Genomic DNA, 20929 nt, shown 5'->3' on the forward strand with positions numbered 1-20929 from the left:
GTCTAGATTTAAAACACTCGTCTTTGGCCGTTGACTTCAGTGTCATAAATCCCGCCTTCATTTCCTCTATTATCATCAGATGCAATTTGTCGCTGTAATAAGAGATCAGTGTAATTTGCTGATTTTGAACCACTTAGCTCTGCAGTCATGCTTGGCGTCCTGGGATTTTTAATTGCAGATTGACTGAAAAAATGGTTAACACTTGCAGTGTTATCCCTGACCTTAATCTGTGCTTCACTTTTCCAACATCAGTCGAAATGTCAGCGTCAAGTTGCTTTGTGCCTTCTTCTGAAGAATAAAGCCAGTGAGAGACAAAGTTGATCACACTATTTCAGTGGGTTTTTTTAAACAATAAATGAAGCTTGAATAGTACAGCTGCTCCTGATTTGTATAAGCATTGTTATATGAGAGGATTGCATTGCACATCCCTGACCACCTCTTTGACAGATGACTGGAAATGCCTGTCTGAGGTGTAATTGGGTTTTAAGAGTGGGACATAGGCCCATTAAATGATGTGCTGCATGCAGGGGAACTAATTGAATTTGAGCCCTGCTGGCATATGGCATGTGCACTGGGAAACATTTCCCAAACATTAAACCCCAATTAGGCTTTTCAGGATGGGAAACGTGTTGCTCAATGAAAGGAAGTGAAGATGCTGATGCCTGTCAGACTCTTTGCTAGTGTCAGTCAAATGTGCATTCATTTATCAGCTTGTTTCTAATTAATTGCTCCATTTCCACTGGACCTTTAGTGTTTTTCTAATGTAGTTTGATTGCTTTTATTCTCTGGCTGCAGTGCAATAAAGTCACTAAGCTGGAAGTCTAAAAGTCGGGAAATCTGTGTGTGTTCATGTGTGTGTGGGGCTTTCCTGTGCGCATGCTCTCCCCCAGCTCAGAGGAGCAGCTAATGCAGTTATATAACAGTCAGTGCAGCCGGCATCTGCTGTGAGCCAAATGCCAGGCCAGTCCTGTTACATAAGCCTTCAGAGTCATATTGTAGCAGTACGGAGTGCTCACACCACAGCGTGTCCCTGCACTCCTTCCTCTGTCTGTCTCTCACTGTCTTTTTCACCTCTCCTCTTTTTTTTAAAGCTCTCCCGCACCTTCCCTCCCTTCCATCTCTCCTCTCCTTTCCCTCCCTCTTGTCTTTGCTGTGGAGCTGCTCTCAACATCAAGAACAAAGACTTTAGGCTGGATGCAGATTCATACACACCTCTAAAAATACGAGATATAAAAGCTCACATGCAGAGAGGATATTATGATGATTTTAAAAGCATAATTTGATTTCAATTGATGCATCAGTAACAGCCACTCTCTGCATTCTTTCTGAAACCGACCCTCATCGGGCTCATGGTATGAGTGGGTCAGATGGACAGGGTCATCAGATCAGCAGGAAAATCACTAAGAGCTGTGTGCAAACAAACAGTGCCTGTGACCACTTAACAGTTCATACAGTCATCCAGGAGAAGTTAATTGATTGTGGCCTCAATCCTGACCTCCATTATATTGTGTGTAATGCCATGTCAGCATTCATAGAAGTGATATGCAAAAATGAAACAATAAATCTACTCAATGGTCCCATTTCCAGAGTTGGAAAGTCCTCATTTGGCTTAACCATTAATGCTACAAAGAAGATGTTGTGTTTAAAATCACATATTGATAGCTATTGCCAACATTTGTGTGACAACTAAGAGCGAAGGAAAAGCATCAAGTGAATCATGAAATATGATAAGAACGATTATTTGTACGATCGTATTGAGTTTATGTAGTCTACCTACATACAAGTGGAGATCTAAATTAGTGCATTCAAATTAATATTTTATATTTATTAATCTAAGCTCGTCAATGATGGTTGCATTGAAGAGCAGTTTGAGGGCTGGAGGCACAATATAAAGCAGATTCACTGGCAAACTGACACAGGTTCAAAAGGTTTGAAACATTTACATGTATAAGCTCGGGTAGTGTGCAAAAAGAAGGTCTGTACATCACTGCAATTTTGGGAAGACTATTCATTAGGAGTTGGATGTGAGTGGTGGTATAATTATTCTATGTGTGGATGAGATAGTGCTGCAATATCAGACAAAAAACTGAAGTAAACCAGCTGACATCAAAGGGTGCTACTGCTACCTCATTCAGTTCCAAATCCTGGTTTAAATAATGAGGTGGCTAATTAGAATTAAAAGCATTAACCAGGAACTTCTCCTTTCCAACCAATGGCTGCCTACGTTTCCTCAATAATAATCAGGAGGCGGGCTCGGAGCGCCTGTTGATTGGTGGAGGCAGAGAGGGGGGCGGCACCCATCGGACCTGCCGTGCGGGGTGGTGCGGAGCCGCGGAGTGTGTTTCGCGTAGGGCGAGATGTTGTTTTGTTGTGGCGATCAGCTGAATGTGCCATCGCTGTCCGGTCTGACACAGCAGCGGGAATCACCCCGGGCCCCCCCGCCTCTGCCCCCCCACAAAACGCAGGCGCGGAGAGCGGCTCTATCCAGCATCGCAATCCAGGAAATGCGGACTCCTTCTGGCCCTTTCGCTACGGGATAAATGGCTGCAGCGCCCGTACTGTAGCAGCAAGCTGGTAAATATTACACCGTAACACCACTGCCTGCCTATCACTTAGTTTCCCTTGTGTTGCTGCGGCTGTCACGTTGAGGAGTTGCACGGTGAGAAGTTGAGCGCAGGATCCCAGCCGTGCTATCACAGTGAGAGCGGGGCATGAAGTTGAGGTGCCTCGTTATGTGTGTTGTGATGATGATATGTGATGGATAAAGGCTATGGTGAGCTGCAGACAGAGGATCAGTTCAGGGGGGTTTTGGAGAAACTACAGTGCGTGCAGCGCTGCACACACACAGCTGACAGCGTATGCTTCATCACGTCTGTCCTTTATAACAAACCTGCTGATGAGAGCAACAGTGCGGACACACACACACACACACACACACACACACACACACACACACACACACACACACACACACACACACACACACACACACACACACACACACACACACACGCACATTTAAGATCCCCATTAATCCTTCCTGTGAACTTATTTGAAACTGGATAAACCTACACTTGGCAGGTTTGTAGGGGATGACATCATGCTTTTGTACTCTGTTATGTGATAGATGGGTGAAGTTGAGCCAAACAGTTTTATTTTGACGGATGTTTAATCACTCCATTAGTTTTTTTGACTGGTTTAAAGTCAGGCACGGTGTTTATCTTTACACATCAGGGTATACTGTATGTTATTGTATTATGGGCATTTGCATACTGACACACTGAATGACTGTTGCCTGACGTGTTCACGGTGTTAGGTCATGTCCTTACATCTATCTTTAACTGTCAGTTCCTTAAGTTTCTACGCACGGCCTGCTGTGACGATACATTAATATAACATTCATCAGGTGAAATTAAATAAGATGTTTGATGCCAGACAAAGTCATTGCACTTTTTGTGTCTTTAGTGTGGCAGGAAGTGAGGTAAAGGATGTGTGATTCTCTGCAGAAGGTAACCACAGTGGTTACGCAGCTGTGTGCCCCACAGCTAGGTGCTGCTGAGAAATACTTTATTTTAAATATCAGTGGAGGTTTAATATCTCCTCAATGGAATTATTTCACCCAATCCAAGGGAATGTAGATTTTTTAAAAAAAGGGAAAAAAAGAACAAAAGCAGCAATGCAGTATAGCTCTGGGTGCTTACTGTAACTTACAGCATAGAAATACAGTAAAGTGTCAGAGCGTAGTGGTGAGGGGGGCTGAGTGGAGAAAGGCCAATATGCAATTATTTCTTATTGAATCAGCACAAAGTGGCAGCCTTACAGTACTCCACTCTGGCCTGGATCAAGACCACTTGTGGTGCTGGCTGGAGAAAGGCGCTAGCTCAGCAGGCACCCAAGGAAAGCATTGCTCCATTTCTTTGAAAATGTCCAAGATTGTTTGACATCATGAAGCATTTGATCGTTGAAAAAAAAAAAAATCTGGGCTTTGGGGATTACTGCCATTTATGGTTTCAACATGGACGGGGATAAAAGCTGTGAATCAGACTTACTTTGATGTTTATATACCATTGTAACTTGGCTGCAATCTTAGAAGGTGCCTCATTAAGGATAATTACTTTTCTTTTGTGGAAAGCTGGAAGTGAATGTGCTATAATCTGTGTAGCTGTACAACCTGTTTTCATACTAGTTCACAGTTTAACAGTGCCAGATCATTACAGAAAGCTCTGGTATTCAGTATCGTGGCTGTAGACCTACGCAATGAGTTTGTTCAGGAACAATTAAAGAGAAACATAACTCTCTAGGCACCAAAACTGGTTACTTTGACCTCAGTCAGTCAGGCAGGTTGGTGTTGTCTATACTCACCGCTGCCACATGAAAAAGGCCACTCAACACCTTATAAAGTATCCCCTACTTTCAGTCCTGTGGCATACCTTCTCCACTTCTCTATCTCTAACACACTATCCTGGCAGGTGGTGACGTGTTGCTATACAGTAAATGCATGAGATGCCATCAGCAGCGGCTCCTGTGGATTCCCTGCTCAGACATTCAGACACACCTCCCCAGATAAGAAGGACTGATAAACACAGACTCACTGGCACAAAGGATCAGGGGATGATCCGTAGTTGTTGTTATTTTATGAGTAAGAGTGACAGTTATGTAACTTTAAACCCATGATGTGAAATTCTTAAACGGATGGTGTGACCTTGTAGAAAAAGTGAACAGGCGTGTGAGTTGGCAGGGTGTTCTTCTTCACGCACAACTGTTGAAAAAAAGTTGTATGAAAAAGCATGTATGAGCATGGTTAAAGTTTTGTTTTCTCTGCATGAGCATGAAAGAGGGATGTTATCACTCCTACAAGAAAAATAGGCACACACGGAGTGGCACACATCCAGTGAAGGCTGTAAAATCCTGGTGGCTGGTGGACACAACCTTTTTATGTCCCTGCTGATGGTCATTCATTCTGTACTCTGAAGCACCCGAGAAGAATAGAGCCAGTGTAGTGCTGGGAGACCACAGTGAACCAGGAACAAGACTTTGGATACACAAACAAACACAATCTATAGTAAAATAGTTCTTATCTATTTGAAAAGCCCATGTAGTCTGGTTTTATTTTGAACATTTCCATTGAAACATTTATTAAATATGGAGATGTCCTGCTTTTCTCAATTTGATGTTTTTGATCAGATTCAATTGAATATCTTTTTAGTTCTGGACTGACAAAACAAGACGTTAAAGTCATGTACAAAATCTGTCCAGAACATAATTGTTAGTGCACAAAATACAGTATGTGCAATCAGTTCTATTGTATTCTGAATAGATGTCATTTAGTTTCATGGCCTCACTGGAATCAGTGGTTCTGCTTTTTGTGTCATTTGGGTGTGTGTGTATGTGTGTGTGTCAGGGGGTTGCGGTCGTCCCTCAGCGTCTGGCCTCGACTCAACCTCTCGCCCTGGCCAGTGTGTTGGCTGCCCCTTCAAACGCAGATAGAATTTCCTTGTGTTTGCCAGAGAGCGACAGTGTGTATATGTGTGTTAGTATGCCGGCCTGGCATCGCTCCCATGTGTGCCAGCCCAGGTTATGTAATGATGCATACAGTATGTGGGTGACGCTACAGGCGGCGCACGTTTTGACAGGGAGGGAGGACGCAAAGCAGAGAGGTTACTCATTCTAACACTGACCTTCGTAAGAGTTCATCATTAGCTCCTTCGGCACAGTTGGTAGCCAGGAGGAATGTGGAGGGGATATGCTGTTTGTAATGGAAATCCTGCCTCAGAATAAGCCATACGTTTATAATATTACTCCAACTTTTCACAAGGCCATAATTTGTCCCTTTCACTGGATTTCCATTTTATTTTGTTCTTCTCTGTAATCTGTGTTCTTCTTGAATCAACATTGAGGGCATTTTTGTGCAGGTGTTCACTTTCCCCAGTAGCCTTGTTGTGCAATATTGATTGTAAGTTTCTTCGCTGCTTACCACAGGTATGTCTGCAGAGGGCTCAGCCAGGATCTCATCGGTGAGGCTTGTGTAACAGGGTTGCCAACTCTCACGCATCTGGCGTGTGACACACGCTTTCACTCTCAATCTCACGCTCTCACGCTGCCCAAACTATTCTCACGCCAAAAACAAGAATACCGAAGACTAGAAACGGTTTTGAAAACTGTTGTCATGTAGTGATCGTCTTCTCAATAGAACATCTTTGATAATGTCTTCTGGCCAATCAGAATCAAGATAACGGCGTGGTGTTGTTGCAGGAAGTCCCGACGGAGAATACTTTTGCTGTAGTACATCTCTATATACATCGATACAACATTACGTGTTGATAGAAATCAACACCTAATGAAATAAGATCCCACGGTTTGATGATTGATAGGTGTGGGCTGTCTTTCATTTTGACACACAGAACAATGGGGGCTATCCACCCTTATCCACAATGTAAAGTAATTCACACAGCCTCTTCCCTCTTCTCTCTGTGAGGAGCAGCAGGTTCAGCTTTCAGAACAAAGTAACACAAAACTAAAATGGCATTCATTTTTTTGTCGGGTAGTAATAGATTTATTTATTTTTCTTCTCAAGAGAGTACCAGAATATGTATTTTATGTTAGTATTTCAAAAGAATCCCCCCAGACCCCCCTGCAGGGGTTGGGTTTTCAGCAAGTCAACTCTTTCACCTGTGGGGAAATTGCAGGATTGGCTCCAGGTCGCCCTTTTATTTACTACAAGACAAATGTGCCTTTTTATTTCATACAGTTCAATTTGGATTGAGACAGGGAAATAATCTAAACCTCACGCGTGGCGTTTCACTGTCAAGGGGAGCGTGTATGTAATTACATTGCAAATACTGACTTGAGCCCCACCACTGTATGGGTTAGCCCTACCATAGATTACCCAACACAAATACTCTCTCGCAACTGCCGACCTGTATTGCGCATGCGCAGATCTAAGATCCAGTAGAAATGATAAAAAGTAAAAGTCTGCTGCTTATTGTTCTACTAGGCCAAAATAGAGTCAAAGAGTATGAGAGTGAGAGTGTGTTAATTAATATGTTTGGCAGTTTGGAGTAAGTCTGTAGATTTCTTTGTGTGTGTGTGTTTCATGTATAGGCCTCTCACGATAATTAATTTTGTTGGATACATTTTCCCGGAAATTATTGCGATAACCGATAATATTGTCGGCACCGTTGTATGACCATTTTAGACCACTGACATAATGATAATATATAATAATAATTCAAGTACATCCTTTCAAACTGCTAGTCACATCCTCATGTAAATGGCAATTTATCGAGTTCATTTTTATTTATCGTACGATAAGTCAATTAATTGCTTATCGCGACAGGCCTATGCACACAATAAAACAGTGGAAACAAACATGTGTTTGACTTTCATTAGTGAATTAAACTGTGTGTCCTTTATAGTCTGTGTCCAATTTTGTGTATTTGTATATATTGTATATATCCTATATATATGCTATGGTCCCGCTGCTGACACGATAGCAGTCATTTCGTGCGCATATGTGTAATTAAACCCATGATATCAAAATCTCACTCCAGCCAGGTACCCAAAGTTGGCAACCCTGGTGTAATGGTCAAGAGAGGCTGCTACGGACCGCAGGGAAACAAAAGTAATAAACATGCAGTATCTTATCAATTACTGTATATTTAGATTTTATTGAAGGAGTTACGGCCCGTCTACACTACAGGCGTCAAAAAATGCTTTCAACGCTTCGCCCATTCATTTGAATGGGGTGACGTAGGATATTTTCAAACTTCGCCGAACTGCATTGTGGGTAGCATGGCAAGGCGTTGCAAGCATCGCGAGCGTCTATCGGCGTCAAAAGTTGAACAATGTTCAACTTTTGAGGCTCGATGCTTGCTCGAAGCTGGCGTCAGCCAATCAAATCCCGTCTTTGCAATTCCCGCCAGTACAAGCGCTAGCCAATCAAACCGCGTGCAAGCTGGGAGAGCCAGACCGCAGTTCATTTCCTCATATTCCAAACGAGAAATTAAGGTAGCAAATCACCCGGTTCTTTCCGACCAGAACTATTTACTGGGATACAAACCGGAGGAACCAGGCATGGAAGGAGGTGGCAGAGACAGTGGGTGAAACTGGTAGGTTTTCGCCTGTTTGGGGAGTTTATATCCAGTTTACTTCGTTTTAACATTGCTATTGCTTTGTATGTCGGTGGCGGGAGATTCATGTGATTGGTTGTTGGTCGCGTTGCTCGCAAAAAATCGCCAAGCTTCAGACACGCCCAGCTTCAAGCTTTTTCGATGCCTGTAGTGTAGACGGGCCGTTAGACCTCGCCAGGGGTGATTCTAGGGGGGGGCAGGGGGGCCAGTGCCCCCCTAACACTGACCTCTGACCCCCCTAACAATGACAAGTTTTTTTTTTTTTTTTTTTAAATGTATATTTTCTGGTACTCGGTTTGCCAAAAACCGCAGGATTTTGTTGCTAATGTGAGATTGTGCAGACACCCTTATGTAAAGTAGAGATGTAACTGTTCATTGCCTTTATTTTTATATAAATATGGTGTTAGTGCAAACATTGCACTATAACTTAAGCTGAAGCTAACAGTAATAACTATAAGATCTATCTGAAAGAAATAAGTGTACTGAAACAAATACCAATAACTGTATTGCATTGTTTTCTTATGCGCAATTACTTCATACTGTCTAGTTCTCTTTTTCGTCCTGCATTTATTGTGCCCCCCTCAGAAAATAACTGGCCCCCCAGTGGCCCCCCCAGTCAAATTGGTCTAGAACCGCCACTGGACCTCGCCCTCAGGAGGTCGGGTGTGTCCCTCTCTTTCTAGTAAGGCATCTGTGTTGCCTTGAAAGATTAGCCATAGACGCACGCCCAGTGTGTTCATTGATCGGTGAAGCAGACGAGGTATTATATTTCGAGCCTCTTCCAAATCTTTGCTTTCTTTCTCTTGAGACTTGTGCTCCCATGATACACACTCACACTACACAGATTGCATTCTGTAGGTGTCTCACCACAATAATCGTTGTGTTCTGTTCTATATTTTGCTTTACTCTCACCAAAAAGGTCTTCCTAAGTTACATTTCGGCCCCTGCTGTGTATCTGAGCGCCATGACAATGAGAGTGATGTATAGTGTGGGGGAGGATAAGGAAGAAAAAGAAGGAGAAGAAGAAGAAGAAGAGAGAAACTAAAGTAGACTTTACCAGTGAAAACATTTTTCGATTTTTTATTATTGTTCTAGAGCATGATTCCTTTCCTTGTTTCTTTTCCTTAAGTGTTATCTCCTGTCTACTCATTACCTCTCCTCTCTTTTTGTTAATTATCTTCTCCTGTCCACTAGTTTCCTTATTCCTTTTTTAAATGTTGTGTTTCTTCTCCTCTGCATTTCTTTCCCTTTCATCTCATTGTGTGTCTTCTTCACTTTTCTCCTATCCCCTTGTTTATTCTCTTGTCTTTTCATTTCCTTTCCCTCTGTCTCCACTCTTCTCATTTATTTTCCTCTTCTCTCCTTCTTCTCTGGAGTCCTGTGTTTCAGTAGTAAGGCGTCCCTGCAGTAACTGCGAGTAACGATTGGAGGGGATTTCTGCTCTACGGGAGGGTAAGAGGGCTTTGGGCGGAAAATCCTTCCAACCCTGCCGCGGATATCGAACAAATCAAGGCAGCAGGCAATGGTCCAGCACAATCCTCCCCGGCCATGTCCATGAAGCAGAGCAGTTAAACTCACCCCTGGACCCCCTCCTTAAGAGGCACTCTTTAAAAGCCCTGTGAAATCTGTGAAACAGCCTTCAGTTTAATCCAGATGTGTTTAGTCTCTTGTGGTGCTGTCAGTCTGCAGTGAAACAGCTCAGCCTTGAGGGGCTCTCTCACCTGGTGAGCCTTCATGCTATGAAATGTGTTGGCTTGTGTGGAGTTCTGAGTCACACTCCTTTTTTATATTCTGGACGAGATTCTCGTATATAAAAATATCTGAAACAAGTTCTACGTTTGCTGTCTGCAGTGACACACATGCATGTGCATTTGTTATTTACAGCATAATCCCTGAAGGCCTGCTGTGCCCTGACAATGTCAGGTAAGGTCATTTAAAGAACACCTCATTTTAGATGCTGTTAATTATGCAGGAGTGCGGTCGACTGTCTTCACTTGGGAAGGTCATTTTTGCTTCTAACCCCATTAAAGGGCACACATCTACAGAGTTTGGTCTGTGTGCTGCGTTGGGGTAGGATATTGTTCATTTTTGTTGTGGTTTTGCAATGCTTCTGATGCTGTACGGGCATCCTGTTTGAGGGTGGAAACGTACTTTAAAAACCTTCAGGTCTCGCTGTTGTCCTGCATTTTATGTCACACTGCAAACAAAGACGTATTTACACAAGATTTGTTTGTGTACACTGAATGTTTCTGCATGTTTATATATATTCTGTGAATGTTTATGTGTTCGATGTATTTGCTGATGCGTCCATATTGCAGCCCCTAAGCGAGGGCGTCTGTTACACCTAATTGAAGGTCAATATTTGCATGAGCATTCCTACAGACAACTTTCCTAGCTTGGTCTAGAGACAGAACACAGGCTACCACTGTACTTCAATAAAATCAGATTGCTTGTCATATTCAAGTACAGCAGTGCCAAACCTCTCCACACTATCGTACAGTTGTACTGTGCCAATGTGTTGGAAAGGTCTTTCATAGCCTGCAATTATTCTGCAAGAGATGGAAAAAAGTGGCGATTTTGTAAAACCAATCACCAGTAAATGCCTTAACATTGCAAAGTGCTCTGCTGCTCTTGCTAAATATAGGGGAATGAACCTGAAGAACACAGCGCATGGCAACTTAAATTCAGCAAACATATGGGAATTTACTTACTTGATAATACATTTTTTATAGACGGGGAGTTAAAACAGCTACATGGACTGGAGGAGAGACATGAAACAGAATGCAGCAATGAGTCAAAGAGGATTGCTCCTGCAGGTCCACATCTTTTGAATAGGACTAGAAAAGGCTGTGAGTTTCTCGAGTGTTCAGCTGAAATGTTGGGTCAATTAACCCTGAGCCTGTTTTTCAGGTCTCAGGCTCGAAAATGACATTCCCAGAACAAATGACTATATCTTCCGTTTTTAAAAGGGGTACATTAATACTATTTTTTCTCAAATCAATGATAAACCTGTGAGCTGGATGTAGAAAAGTGAGAATCGATATAGATTTTTTTTATTTTAAAGTAAATTCAGATTGAACTAGTACACATTTTTGGAAAAGTGTCCGTCCAAAAAGAAAATATTACTTATAGTGAAAACCACCCTTGAATGATGGGATAGTAGACTACAAGCTTTAAGAATCCAAACTATAACATATAATAAGTACCATGTATCAAGATTGATGCAAAACAAGTGAAATTTGATATTTTTAGAGAGATTAGAAAAACAAGAACTTCTGGGGTCATTTGGGTGCATTTTCCATATCTCTGGCCCCCCTCGTCCGATTTTGATGATTGACATCTCTTTTTAACCGTTAGAGCCAATAGAATCGAGGGGAAGTTCCTAAAATCCATCTAAACATGACCCATTGGTGAATGAGTGATGCGCAGCTATAATGCCCCAGAACCGGAAGCTGCGATACACTCTGGTAGCTATCATTAGCAGCTAATATGAAAACTCCGTTATTGACATAAAAATGGAATGATGGATTATCAGTAATCATTTCAAAGTGACACAGACACATTGGATTAACCTATGGATTAACCTTCAGCAGCGTCTTTTTCGTTTTAATGCCATTGAACACAACTTTTGATCAGAACACAGCAACGGTAAGACTTATTTTCCGATTTGGTCCCATAAAGCACATTTTTGTTGTTTGTTGTCATTTTGCCGCGAGTTCTGATCGCTCAGTGATGATACTAATACCTGTAGAATCTGTGGAATCTCAGCTTGCTTATCGATATCTTGTTTGTGCAGATACGATAAGTAATAAGGTTATTTTAACGTGAGTTCTGTGCTAAGTGTGTTAGAATTGTTTTCGCTCAGGGCTCATTTAGATGCTTCTTGTGAGACTTGTGTTTTGTTTCAGTAAAAATGGTTCGTATCGTCAGTTAGCTGAGTTTCTTCCCGTTAATCGGGTATGACACATTCATAGGTTTTAAAATGTTAAGAAGCCCTGAGACACAGTTTCGTGAAGAAAATAACCCGCAGCCCCCGGTACCGGGGGCTCTCGGGCTTAACAGGTTGTAAACAATCGACAGAAAAATTTGATCATCGATAGAATTGTTTCAAATAATGTAGAGAAATACATGCTATACACTGGTTCCAGCTTCTAACTATCATTTATAATACTGCATATTTTTTTACTTTGGTCATCAAAAACATGGCTTTCAAGATGTCATCCTAAACTTTACCAAATAATGTTTTGTTTTATTTGACATTTCTTATTGACCAAATGTATCATTGTCAGATTAATCAACACTGAAATAATAGTTTGTTGCAGCCATACCGTCTACTTTATCAGGCATTTAGTGAACAGAGGAGGCTACTTAGTCTCAACAGAATCGAAGGTCAAATTAATGGATAATACTGATAGCTTTTTCCATGTTTAGCTCATTAACTATACATCTGGTCTGAGGTGAACAGAAACTGATTGTAGAGGATATATATCCAAAGATCTAAAGTTGCAAAGCATTAAAAAGCAGACCTTTTTAAATGTTGGAAAACTGTGGTTTATAACACATACTTTGACGACATATTGGCAGTCATGTGACGAGTATGAGGTTATATTACTGTATTTTCTTTTTTAAATGTTTGTCTTTATCTTTTAATTCCTGATGACACAGACACAATCTATTAGCCTCAGTCAAACAAAAGGTAAGACTGCAGGTGAATCATCTCAGGCAGGATCAAACACAATGCCCTGAAGTAATCCTGTGTCTTGTCACCCTGTCATGGTGGATTAACAGTTGAAGACAAACGTCAGCTGATGGTGCTGCTCAGCATAAATCCTTGTTTGGGAAGCTATGGATGGATGGAAGAGAACATGTTGTAGATATTCTGCCACACAGAGCTGCTGAGACAGACTCGCCTATGTGTAATTGAGAAAATAAATATGATAAGGAAAAAAAAGCATGTGCTGGTCCTCACAGGGCTTCATGTTTATCCGCTAAAGCGGAAGGTTTCAACACCTTTTGGGCGAGCAAGGATGGATGGGTTGTGGTAAAGCTGAGGAAAAAGACAGGAATTACAGAAAATAGTTGAGGCTAACGCATGATAGGCCTACTCCTGCACAAAGGGTCCATCCATCAATCCATGTTCTGTCCTGTACCCTCCTGTTCTGTGAAGGAAGGATCTGCAGCGCATCAACGCATATACTAAACTATTGGGGCATAACAGTGAAGTGAAATGATGTGGACTCTATAAATGTTGTGCTACAGCCAGTGATTATTTGAATCGTCATAGAAGCTGCCGGTTCGTTCCTATTAATCATTGATCAATAGAGTGTCACAGTGACGCGTCCTAAAACCCGGAAGTAAGTTAGCATTTTACCACTTCCGGTTCCTTCGTCAAAAAGCAATGCAATTTCTCCATAGGATTTTGGAAAATAGCTCGAAATAAGGTCTGTGTTTGACACAAATTGAAGAGACAGATCACGTTTTGTTCTACGACATTAAATACATCAGCAGTGACCCCGCTGGTGATTTTTGAAGAGTTTACGTGTCTGAAAAACAATGGTTGTTAACATGTGGCTGAATAGGACTACAGAAGTTGTCGAAGCCGTTGTACGTCATTACACCGAACACGTAAACGCTCCCGTTTGTTTTCCCCCGTGTTCTGCTTGAAAGCAAGTACCTGCCTCCTGCAAACTGTTAAAACAAACACTTCAACTTGTACAATTTTGAATGTGTATTTTTGTATATGAATCTTAAGTTGCGTGACGTTGAAACAGCGACCCTGCTGTAGTTCGTTTATAACATAACGTTAGCATTTTGCTTCTGGCGACTAGATTTATGATTCGAAAATGATAAAAGTAGGGTAGACATGTGGATATTATCCGGCTGAACAAAACGTAATCCGTCTCTTAAATGTGTGTCAACCACAGAACTTATTTCGAGCTATTTTCCAAAATCCTATGGAGAAATTGTATTGCTTTTTTGTCTAAGGAACCGGAAGGAGTTCCGGGTTTTAGGACGCGTCACTGTTGCACTCTAATAGAGTTTCTCTAATACATTTCAGAAAGGTGATTTTTCGTGTCGTATAGTCAGTTCGAAACCCAAAGATATTAAGTTAAATATGATTTATTTTAGAGGCTGAATACTATTTTGCCTGAAAAGCTTATCTTTTAATGATTGAGTATCAAAATAGTTGCCAATTTTTTCTCTGTCAACCGACTTATCAATACGTAGACTAACTGTTGCACGTCTATATACATCTTAACTGATTTAGGACTTACAGCCATAACAAAGACCAAGGCTTTGTGAAATGCACAGTGGCAAATATTTTAGGGGAAAGGACAGAGAATGCTGTCAGAAGCTCTCCCTCTTTTGGAGGTGTTACAGTGATTTATATTATGTAATCCTCCTGTCCTCAACAACCTCCAACAGTCAGCAGTCCCAGTGTTTGCACCCAGGTAGTCCCCCACCTCCTCCCCTTTCCCCTGCTTTGCACCGTCAGCACAGCGCTAGGGAGCAACCCCAGCTTAGTCACTGCAGACTTAGATTTTTCATCAACACTCTGCAACTCTAATATGCTTAATGGCACTGCGCTCGCCCTCTGAGGACGCCCGTCTTGCCCTCATGTCAGCTGATTGACAGGTTGCTGCTGGGCCAGAGAAGAGGTGTGGGGGTGCGAGGAGAGAGAGGTTGCTTTAGGGCGTGCACACGGTGCTTCTGGTGCATCTCTGGCCCCAGGGTGATCGCTATATTTCACTCTGACACCCACATCTGTAGGGAGACCAGGAGCTGCACGGTTGGTAGCAGCTCCCTTAACTTCTCTTTTTCCCGTTTTCTCCTCCCTCTCTTTCTTGGTTTTATGGTCTGTATGTATTTATCTCAGAAGCTGATCAGGATTCTCTGAAAGTATCTGAAGCAGCGGGGCTGGTTTCCCACTCACTGTCCCTGAGTAGGGTGTCCATTAAGGTGGGAGTACCTAAATTACACAGAAGAGGGAGATCAGGAAAAACCCAGCGAGAGTTTTGTGGAGGGAAGAGGGCGGGGGGGGTGGTGCAGAGTGGAGAAATCAATTTGTCTCTAAGCAAAAAAGAGGATGAGACACACATAAAGTACATTGTTGCATGCTTAAAAACAAGAGAAAAAATATGTGTGTGCAAATAAATGATTTGAAAATTGTCTTTATGACGAGCGGTTTAACAACATTGTAAAACTTGAGTCCGGCAGTGGTTCAGTCAGTAGGGGCTTGGACTGGGAGCTGTAGGGTCGCCGGTTCAAGTACCAGACCAGACCTAAAATATGGAGTGTGGACTGCTACTTGGAGAAGTCCCAGTTCACCTCCTGCCCTGCCGTGGTGCCCTTGAGCAAGGCACCGGACACCCCCCCCCCCTTTCCCCCCTCACTCCCAATAGCCGCGTTCACACCGCAGTACTTTTCCCACTTTAGTTCCGATATAGTTCCGAAATGTCACATTCACACCAAAAAGAGCCGGAACAAAAATGTGTTCATCAGAACCTTTTTTACCCCCTTTTCCATCCCTGCTAGAGAGCAGGAACTTTCGTGGGATAAAAAGGTTCCTATGTCTGATTGGCTGGGTGGAATGCAAACCACGCCACGTTCATGAGAACCAAAGAGTTCTCATGAACCTTTGTGGGAAAAGTACTGCGGTGTGAATGCGCCTATTGCTCCCCGGGCGCTGTACAATAGCTGCCCACTGCTCCTAGTAAGACTCCTGGTACTTGGATGGGTTAAATGCAGAGAACACATTTCACTGTGTGCTCTGCATGTGTGACGATTAAAGAGGGTTTCATCCCTCCCAATTCTATTGTAAATCTTGAGTCCAGCTAAATTCCATTGGAGATATCAGTTGTCAATGTGAAGCATTATATTGTGTTCTCAGACTGTAACGGCCCGTCCACACAGCAGCTTTGAACAAATCTTGAAAATCTTGGAGCTGGGCGTGTCTGACAGCTTGGGGATTTTGTGCGAGCAACACGACCAACAACCAATCACATGAATCTCCCGCCCCCGACATACAAAGCAAAAAAAAATGGGGATTTTATGCGAGCAATATATATATATATATAAACTCCCCAAACAGGCGAAAACCTACCAGTTTCACCCACTGTCTCCGGCACCTCCCTCCATGCCTGGTTCCTCCGGTTTGTATCCCGGTAAATATTCTGGTCGTAAAGAACCGGGTGATTTGGCTACGTAATTTCTCGTTTGGAATATGAGGAAATGAACTGCGGTCTGGCTCTCCCTGCTTACACGCGGTTTGATTGGCTAGCGCTTGAACTGTCAGATTTGCATAAACGGATCTGATTGGCTGTCGCTTCCAGCTCAGCCTCAAAAGTTGAACATTGTTCAACTTTGGAATCCTGAACATCCTGGAAATCCTGGAAATCTTCGCCTCGCCCCCCCACAATGCAGTTTCGGCGACAAGCGAGGGAAAGTGACGTCATCCCCATTCAAAGTCAATGGGCGGAGACCGCGCTGGAAGCGGGGACAAATCGCCAAAAAGCTGCTGTGTGTACGGGCCGTTAGGATGGATGGCGTCTCTCGTCCTGTGAGAGCGAGCTGTCCCTGTTGCTAAGCCTGGACACTCTTTCTTTTAATCGGTCATTGTTATGTGTTTTGGACGGGTTCTCTGTGGCTTTGGGGTGGCAGCGAGGGAGAGGGCAAAATGTTCTTCTTCTCTCGCTCAAGTGAAGCCGCAAAAGTCAGAAGCTTCATTTCCTTTGCAGAGAGTAATCAGTGTTTCAATCCCATCAATCTGTGTAATGCCACTGTTTAGTGCTTTTCGGTGTAACTACAGTGTTATCAGATTATCCCAGTGCGTTTTTACATGGCTTACATTGGGTTCAATTGTATTCTGCCAAGCCCTAACTCTACTTTAGTTAGTGTGTCATCAACAAGCCTGTATAAAGATTTCGCTAAAAAAGTTAGAAAAGCAAAACTAGTCTTTTTGTCCTTTTTGTCTCAGGGTGATATTTAAATGTCCGTTTATTTTTATCCTCTTGTAATATTGTCAGTAATATTTAGGTTCTTTCAGCCAGTTAACGTTTTTGGGCCTGATTAAAACATCTTTATTCACTCGATTGCTTACAATTCCATACATTTGAATGTGTGCAATATCTGCAAAACTATTGAACTGGATTGTGTTGTTGTTGTGGTCATCAGCACATCATCAATACCATTGTTGGCATGCTATCAGGCTAAACTAAGGTGGAGATGGTGATATTAACAACAGTGTTCAGCTCAAACAACTGCCTTGCCTGATTGAAGCTTCACAGAGCAGCTTGACGACTCATTAAATATAACATTTCTAAACTTGATCTAAGCCAATATAAAGTCAGACAGGGAAAATGATGTCCTTGCGCTACACCATTGAACCCTAAAACTGAGAGAAGGTTTATGTTGATGTCTGAGCGAAGGTCAGACTTTCCTTTGAGCAGCCGACTTGAAACGATGTCTCTTAAAACGCCTGTTTGAGGTCTTGCCAGACCACAATGAGTGAACTGCGGCCTGACAAGACCGGGTCTGCCATGACCTGCCTGATGTGATTCTGTCATATTTGTGACAGTTGGTGGTTTTGGCAGTGTTAGTGCTTATTTGTGTGTGCCTGACCATAAAATCAAGGGAGAGTTGTCACTGGATGTGAAACAGTCCTGATCTACACTCTTCATAATCACAAACCTCAGCTGGTGAGCTCGCTCTTCACCCAACCGCTTTCAATAATTGTGATTTTCTACGTTTTGTAGTCCAACTGCTTCACCAATGAAAGTTATCCTACTTGCCAGCCCCCAGATTAGATTTTTGTGGTTTTTAGATTAGATTTCAACTCTCACTAGAGGGCTCGTCTTGCCATTTGTTTAAGTTTTGTGGGTTTGGGCTTATGACTGCCCTCATCTGCTATATAAAATGTATTATAAAACACATTGCTAGATTTCCAGAAAGGTATGCTGTTAGTATTTCATTTCATTTGTAGGTTCAGTACCTGCAATGCTTGATATCTTCACTGGTGTCATGAGTACTATGAGAAGCTAATCGATCAATGTAATGATTTTAAACAGGCAAATTATATTGTATATTATTTTACCCTTTTAAATAGTCCTTTTAATAATTATTTATCATATTTAAGACAATAGAATTATCAAAACCACGGATTATAATTAAGTAAACATTTACTGAAAAAAATATATTAAAAAACTGCTCTCCACATTTTGTGTTTTCAAAACTGTTGTAAAGACCTGGGACATTTTTATAGTGCCTGTTGAAAAACTGACTGAACCTGAGTGACTCAGCTGCCGACCACAAAAAGACAGCTGACGAGCTTGTTTACCAAGCACGTCTTCGGGTTTCGATGTAGGCTCTCGTTGAAATGAATTCAATTACTGACTTGTTGATTATATCACTTACAGTGTAGCATGTATAGTCTGTGTTTCAGAGAGGCTGCAGGAAATCAAGCAACATGAATCTCTGTTTGTCTTTTATGCATGTCTACATTTTTGTTAATGGCTTGAAAGACAATTGGGCTCTGACCTCAAAATATTTTTCTTTGGCAAACATCATTGAGATTTCAATTACCCTCAGTTAGATGATACATCAGAAAAGTAAGTCATCAGGAACTTTGTGAGAATTTGAGTTGCTCCCAACAAACTGGACAATTGTACACCTTGTACTTTATAATAAACATATACACATACCTGCCAAAATCCGCTCCAATTTGGAGCTTATCTATTGTGTCTTGACAGAGATCAATAAAAAAGGTGCATTGCTGAATCCTCTGGAGCATGGTGAATTGGACCGCGCTGACCACAGAGGCAGTGAATTCACAGCATTCAAATTATGGAAATCCCATCAACACAGTGATATAAAGTGGGAGAATGACCAGAATTTTTTTGGTAAAAAGTAGACATTGAAGTCTAGGTTAGTGTTGTTATTAATAGGCATGTGATTTCAGGTTGTCAGATATATTGGTTGTTTTACAGCAGGTACAAACAGGTATTATCCAATCAGTACTGATCATTGTAGACAAAGTGCTTCATCATGTGACCGCTTGAAACCCAATCCTCAGTCTGCTGTAACTAAGGTTACCCTGAGATATCGGCCCAATCCCAAACCACACCCTACCCCTACACACTCCCCCTCCGTGACGGAGTGAACTCCGTGGAGTGACACATGAGGCTCCCTCCTGTCAGATGGAGGGAGTAAATACAGCGGCAAGCTTTGGGACAAACTCCCCTCTCTCCGGCAGAAACAGGAAATGCCGTAACTGTATGTGACAACGGTTTCAAATCAGCATCTCTTTGACAAAAAATTACAATTAATAACTAAAATAAAACTCCAACATCTTTAATTGTGTTACTTTTTTGTAAAGCTCTTTAAACCTGATGTTTATAAGCTTCTTAGTTTTTGCAACAGTCTGTAAATATACACAACTTTATAATAAAATGCACACATTTACCTTTTTCTAGACTAAACACAGTATGATCCTAAGTTAAAAGAATACGAGGTATCATGAGGTTGATAACATCGCAATTTATCAGTGGAATGTTTGCTGGAACTAGTAAACAGCGTGTTCCTGATGGACACACACAGCGTTGAGTCCGTCAGGTGTAGAACCGTTCTCCAGTCGCACTGATGCAGACTCGCTGTTGAGGGCTTGATAACCCACTCCCTCTCCCACACTCGTTGGTTTGGAACAGCACTTAATGTGGCGGACCCTCCGCGCGAAACACGCAAAACGAAGGGGTAAGTGTGTAGGGGCAGGGGTGTAGAGGGCGGTGTTGGGATTGGTGGGCCATCATGACTAACCCTAACCCTAAACACTCAATGGGAACATTTTACAAAGGTAAACTTAATGATGATGAGTGTGTATTTTCCATACAGGGAGGCCAGTGAAGCCTGACTTAGGCATGTTCAGGGACACTGCAGCTTCAACCTGTATTGGATGACAAATTAGCCGTACGGACCGGGTAAGGACTAACAGAATCAAATGCATCCAGCCACCTATCCTACATCAGATACAGTGTCTCACGTTCCCGCCATACTCCTTCAATAAGCCTCCTTCTCTACTGGCTTTCTCTATCTTTCTTTTCTGGCTCTATATCTGCAGTGTGCTTCTTTGAAAGCCACAGCATCTCTATTTTAAGGACCTCTTTGTTTTCTGCTTTGTATTCAAATGATCAGGCTCACACATGCAGGAGGATGCAGCTCTTGAGGGATGAGCAGGTTGGTGGGGAGAGGCAGGGAGAGAGAAGGAGGTTTCAGAGTATTTATTTTTTGTACCGAAATGTTGGATCTCATGTTTTTATAGCAAATAACTTATTTTACAGACTTCTTTGTAGTGAGAGCTTTGGTGAAGAAATTGTACGCCAGTGTTTGCTTGTCCCTGGCGCTTTGTTACTAAGCAGCGTGCAAGTATTGACACTCCTCTTGACACCTTAATCCTTTTTGACGTTGTGTTTACAGTACAGTAAGGCTCTGTATCTATGTCTTGTAAACAACTGTTACTGTAAAGATAAGATCAGAAGTAAAGCTGCATGATGATTTAAACAATTTCGGTGAGTCAGGCAAATTACATATATGTTACACTGATAAAAACTGTGTAAAATAATCTTGATGTAATATTTCCATCCATGCAGTTTTACTGGATCTTTTAAAGAATACATTGTCAGCAAAAGTCAAAGGAATAATTCTCTTGGGAGTGTGGAAGCAGAGATATTAAATAATATGATCAGATTGAAATCTCAAAATCTGGACCAGACACTCCAGAGATAAGTTAGAAAACATGTTCTGGTGAA

General features: G+C 42.1%; 1 protein-coding gene across 2 annotated transcripts in view; it reads left to right on the forward strand.

Moving 5' to 3' along the window:
- Positions 1 to 2314: 2314 nt before the first annotated feature.
- LOC117553729 (transcription factor HIVEP3) overlaps positions 2315 to 20929 on the forward strand; it is a 50096-nt gene continuing 31481 nt past the window's right edge. For both annotated transcript variants that reach the window (XM_034227778.1, XM_034227779.1), the window contains exon 1: positions 2315 to 2574. The gene's annotated coding sequence lies outside the window, so the exon portion shown is untranslated. The remainder of the gene's footprint in view (positions 2575 to 20929) is intronic.

Source organism: Gymnodraco acuticeps, unplaced genomic scaffold (assembly GCF_902827175.1).
Source record: "Gymnodraco acuticeps unplaced genomic scaffold, fGymAcu1.1, whole genome shotgun sequence".
Lineage (NCBI taxonomy): Eukaryota > Metazoa > Chordata > Actinopteri > Perciformes > Bathydraconidae > Gymnodraco > Gymnodraco acuticeps.